This window comes from Xyrauchen texanus, chromosome 35 (assembly GCF_025860055.1).
Source record: "Xyrauchen texanus isolate HMW12.3.18 chromosome 35, RBS_HiC_50CHRs, whole genome shotgun sequence".
In the NCBI taxonomy this organism is placed as follows: Eukaryota; Metazoa; Chordata; class Actinopteri; order Cypriniformes; family Catostomidae; genus Xyrauchen; species Xyrauchen texanus.
Genome location: NC_068310.1, coordinates 32,928,758 through 32,934,757, shown reverse-complemented (window position 1 = coordinate 32,934,757; position 6,000 = coordinate 32,928,758).

Genomic DNA, 6,000 nt, shown 5'->3' with positions numbered 1-6,000 from the left:
AAAAGAAATCCAAATAATGGTGCACATTACTTTCACCTATGAGCTGATCTAGCCATTAGAGTCTCTAATAAGGTGGTGAATGAACAGGAAATGCTTTATCTGGGACAAAATTAATGTGCCATATAATTGGTAATTGTTTTCCTCTTCCTTTTCTTAAGCATATACTTACAATGCAATGACTAAAAGGTAAGATTAAAAAGGATTTGCTTCAGAATTACAGAGTGTAATGTGATTTTGTACTCTTACCATGGATTGTAAGAAGGCCCGCGTGGAATCTAGGGTACATTTTCTGATTGTGAGAGAAATTCTATGGAATGGATGGAAAAATGGTAAAATGTGTAAACTATCTACACTTTTACTGTTATTTAATGTAGGTTTAGGGATTTGAATAAACCCTGTACCCAAAGTATCAAACTTCAGCATGTCAGAACACCCCAGGAACCACCTAGAAACACCCTAGCAACTACCCAGAACACCCTAGCAACCACATAGAAACATGCTAAAAACCCACCCCAGAACACTTATCAACCAAATACCAATAGCCTGGAAACCCCTCACAACACCCAAGCATCATGGTGGCGAGTTTTGCATGCTCAAGTACCAAGTTTAAATACCCATTCTTATCTTTGATTTGTCACAGTCGCCTAAAGAGATTCGTTTGACACCATTCCACGGTCCTTTGACAGACATTGAATTGAGTTTTATCTCTGGTAACTCACAGCTGCAGGCGTGGGTCTTGATTCATAGTGTACAATCTGTGGCCTCATTCTCATTCTGCTAAGCCATTTGGTACGGGTTGGTCCATGGAAATGCAAAAAATCTTTTGAATAATGAAGAGCAAAAGTTTGCAAATGTGGCTCTATTTCTGAGTGACCGTGAGTGATAACAGAAACCATTTGTTAGACACTGTTTAGTTTTTAACTAGTTCTATTAGATCTATTGGAGAGCTATTAAAAAAGCCTTTAAGTCAACATGTAATCAGAATTGACCCCATTGACTTTCTTAATGCTTCAGACTAATCACACTGTTAATTCGACAATAGGTCGAAAGTTTTGCTGTTAAAATCGTTCTGTATGTACACAAATTCGAATCACTGCCCCCCAATGGCAGAAGTTGGAATTGATGTGCATGTGTGCGATCCAGTTTCAAGGTGAAATGTCCACAGTATGGCTCCAAAAAGGAGTTGTATCTTTAGTTGTAAATTATATGAAACAGTCCAAATGGATGCATACTTTATTAACACTACTCCCTAACCCAAACCCTAAACCTAACCATCAAGGGAGTAAAAATGCTATTTTACAGCAAAAATGCAACCTCCAAATCGCACTCACCATTTTTCATGTGAACGCAATTACATCCTGGTTCCAGTGTGACCAGACAACATGTTCTGGAGACTGCTTTCACAGATCACCATCAGTTAGCACTAGAGGGGTAAGTGTTAGCACTCAAATTGATGCAAAAATATCCAATGGGGGATGCCACTTGTCAGTAATTCTGCTGAAGGGAATTGATTTTAGGGTACACGAACTTTCGGAAACAACATGCCGATTTCCCGAGTGATCATGTGGAATACACGTCTCATTTATTTACATTTACATTTATGCGTTTGGCAGACGCTTTTATCCAAAGCGACTTACAGTGCATTTATTACAGGGACAATCCCCCTGGAGCAACCTGGAGTTAAGTGCCTTGCTCAAGGGCACAATGGTGGTGGCTGTGGGGCTCGAACCAGCGACCTTCTGATTAACAGTTATGAGCTTTAGCCCACTACGCCACCACCTCTCTGATCTTATTGTGCACGATTCCTCAAAAAATATTTAGCTTCATAATCATTTCATTAAAATTTAAAAACTTGCTCCGCCACTCATACAACTTTTCTTTCCAGCTGACATTACCACACTCTCTTCCTTTTCAACCCCTCCCCTCCAACCACCTGCATCCATACTGGTATGTAACACCAGTTTCTAGGGCATACACAGGCATACGCCATATGCCCACCTTTCTTTCTTAGGATTTTTGGGGGTGTCCTTCATAAATTCACAGTATGCCCACTGTTTTTCTATTGTAACTAAATGCAGCTTCCGAATTCCTGCGTGAACTCGCCGACGCACTTATGTCACGTGACAGCTACGTGTTGCATCAACTGCTGGCAGGAAGCAACATTTTAATTATCTATTTATTTTTTATACAAACTTATTGATTTGCTTCAGAAGACATTAACTGATTGACTGGAGTCGCATGGATTACTTTTATGCTGCCTAAATGTGACTTTTGGACCATCAAAGTGCTGGCACCCGTTTACCTGATTTCTAAGGACCTGACAGAGCTCTATCTCCTTCTAATAATCTTTATTTGCGTTCTACTGAAGAAAGACAGTCATACACATCAGGGTAAGTGAATAATGAGAGAATTTTCATTTTTATTCCTTTAAGAAAATTATTTTAGCTATGCAGGATATGGAAAAATGCTAAATGAAAATACGTATTTGAAATCATTCCAAATGATATTTTACTATCCCTGTGAATTGTTTGCCCACGTCAGGCCCATTTAGACCCACACACTGAGAGCAACTTGTCATTCGCTATGCGGATAATATTATTTGGTGAGTGTAGAGATTAGCCTGTGTGTGTGTTTGGACAGAATAGCAGGCTCGGATAAAGTGGCCAGACACGCTCAGAGCCCAGCGGCAGACGTGACTGGTAGGATGGAAATGAACCCTTAAGGCAGAACACTTCAGCAAGCCATCAGTCCTGACACTGAACTGCCTTTGAAAATGAAGAGCCTTTGAGATCAGATGGAATTTTAATTTCCACTGCTTATATGTGATAAGTGGATTTTAATTAGGGGCATGTCAGTTTTTCTTGATTTATGAAAGTACCCTTTCTAAAAAAGCACAGTTATGGGACTGTGGTACAATGATGGTATGAGATGGTGATACCATGGTACTTTCATATATACAATGGTACTGATGATTATGATACATGAAAGTGAATGGGGCCAATTTCTGAATGTTAAAATTCTCATTGTTTCAAAAGTATAGCCATAAGACATAAACTGTATGAGTGTAAACATGATTTAAGTGCGATAAAATCACTTTCTATCTTTTTCTGTGTAAAGTTATGGCTAAAATTACTGTATTAAAATGTAGGGATGAGTCCAAATACATTTTTGTGGTAATCAACATTATGCCAGAAAAACATATATATATATATTTAAATTTTTTTAAATTTTTAAGTGATTTATGTAATGGCTTAAGAACTATATTACTTGGCAGATTACTTATTCTGATATGGCAGTAACATTATAAAAGACACACAAACGTTTCATTAAAGTTCTTTTTCAATTCTATATATATATATATATATATAGTAAAAACATTATTACTTTTTTTATTTTGAGGTAAAAAAAGGACCTGGAAATTTTAGTTTGTTAGATTCACCCAAACATCAGTGTGTTGGACCTACTGAAAAATAATGACATGCTAGTTTTGCAGCATTTCTTGTACAAGGTTATGGCAAGCACCTGCTGTTGTTTATGATTCGGAATGTATTCCAAGTTTCCTCATCTTGTGTCTGGTGTCTGGTGACAGCAGCTGTCTGTCTTCCTTCTCCAGAGAGCGGTGAATCAGAACTAATTCCAGCTTGATGCAAATGTTAGTGCATTTGACTTAGCTGAACCACACAGGCATTGCCTACAGTGCAAATCTCATAAAACTGATCCCCATATATTTCAGCATGCCAATTCATCAGACTTTAAAATCCCGCCAGGCTGTGAGTGCCATCTCATGTAAATCCCAGTATGTGCTGAGCTGAAATCATAATTGCATTATAAAACCCATAACTTGACACCTGGGTCTATGGTTCGAGTAGCAATACAAATTTGAATTAGAGAAGCAATTTAGATTTAAGCGTCAATGCCATGCACTGTTTTGTTACTAAAAGGCTACATTTAATTTGTAATGAATGCCAGAGTATTGTAGTGCACTTGACGTAAACTTGGTTTAACTATCTAGCGTGTCATTTACTTTAATCCAGTTATGACAAGGCAAAATGTCAGCTGTCAGACTGAAATATCAACGGTTAAAATACGTCCATGGGTCACTCCGCAATGACGCATGCAGTATTAACACATAACCTTTAAATATTTAGTATTCTGGCAGAAAGTATTAGTTCACAAAAAATAAAAAGATTTAAAATCCTCAACTGTCTGAATAAACATTTCAGTCTCTTTTAGCACCACACATGTGGACATTTCACCCCCAAACTGCTGTGATACGTTTAATGAAACACACAATAACGTTTTGCAATATCATCACATAATTTTCATGGGATCAGGCTGGAAATTACATTTACATTTACATTTATTCATTTGACAGACGCTTTTATCCAAAGCGACTTACAAAAGAGGAAAACATAAGCGAATCATCTTAAGGAGACATCCATCCATCCATCCATCTTCAACTGCTTATCCGAAGTCGGGTCGCGGGGGCAGCTGCTCCAGCAGGGGGCCCCAAACGTCCCTATCCCGAGCCACATTAACCAGCTCTGACTGGGGGACCCAGAGGTGTTCCCAGGCCAGTGTGGAGATGTAATCTCTCCACCTAATCCTGGGTCTTCTCCGAGGCCTCCTCCCAGCTGGACGTGCCTGAAACACCTCCCTAGGGAGGCGGCCATGGGGCATCCTTACCAGATGCCCAAACCACCTCAACTGACTCCTTTCGACGCAAAGGAGCAGCGGCTCTACTCCGAGCTCCTCACGGATGACTGAGCTCCTCACCCTATCTCTAAGGGAGAAGCCCGCCACCCTTCTGAGGAAGCCCATTACGGCCGCTTGTACTCGTGACCTAGTTCTTTCAGTCATGACCCAGCCTTCATGACCATAAGTGAGGGTAGGAACAAAAATTGCTCGGTAGATCGAGAGCTTTGCCTTCCGGCTCAGCTCTCTTTTCGTGACAATGTTGCGATAGAGCGAGTGCAATACCGCCCCCGCTGCCCCGATTCTCCGGCCAACCTCCCGCTCCATTGTCCCCTCACTTGTGAACAAGACCCCGAGATACTTGAACTCCTTCACTTGGGACAATACCTCCTTCCCTACCTGGAGTACGCTCTCCATCAGTTTCCTGCTTAAGGAGACAGTGGTACGAAAAGTGCCATACTACAAAGTTTCACTATCATCAGAATAGTATACAAAACAGATTTAAGTGCAACAAGTATTGTAAATATTATTTTTTTTTCTTCAATGATATTTAGTCACGATACTTACAAGAACCAATGGCTTTTGGAGTCATCAAATGGCATCTATACACCATTTTTGTAGTCCATATGATTTTGTAGTCCGTTTTAGATTGAATAAAGCAAATAACCAGTTACATTTTGTTCTCTTAATCGCACAAAGCAATCATATGGCTTAAGAAATAAAGCACACAAGTCGTATGGACCACTTTTATTATCCTTTATGTTTATTTATTTATTATTGTCATCTAAGCTCTTGACAGAGGCAATTTTATTTCACTTTCATTATACGCAAAGAGAGAAAGTCATGTTTGAACTACATGAGTACTGTAAATGGGTGAACTATTCCTTTAACATGGAGGATTAAAATGAAGGTACAGCATAAATAATTTATCACCATAGTCTCTGGTACCTAACACAATGCCCTGTGCGGGATTCTGGGACATCTGTCTGTGCTTTCACTATCATAATTTCGCTCCCCCACAATGCTCTCTGAAAATCGCACGTGTGTTTCTGAAACTGCATTTCATCTTATGAGCAAAATTCACAGCTAGGCAGCTTGCTCTGCTGTCAAATTAGTCTGAAAAATGCTTCCCCAGCGAGCCAGTTTGATGTCTGTGTCTGAGTGCATCAGGGAATGATCCTGCCCAGAACGGATTGCAGAGATTTGCACAGGCAGAAAGTTCTTGAATATTGCATAACACGACATGATTAAAGGTGTAAAGCTTATTCAAGCTCTGATTTCAAAATTAAATTCTTCAAAGCTCTG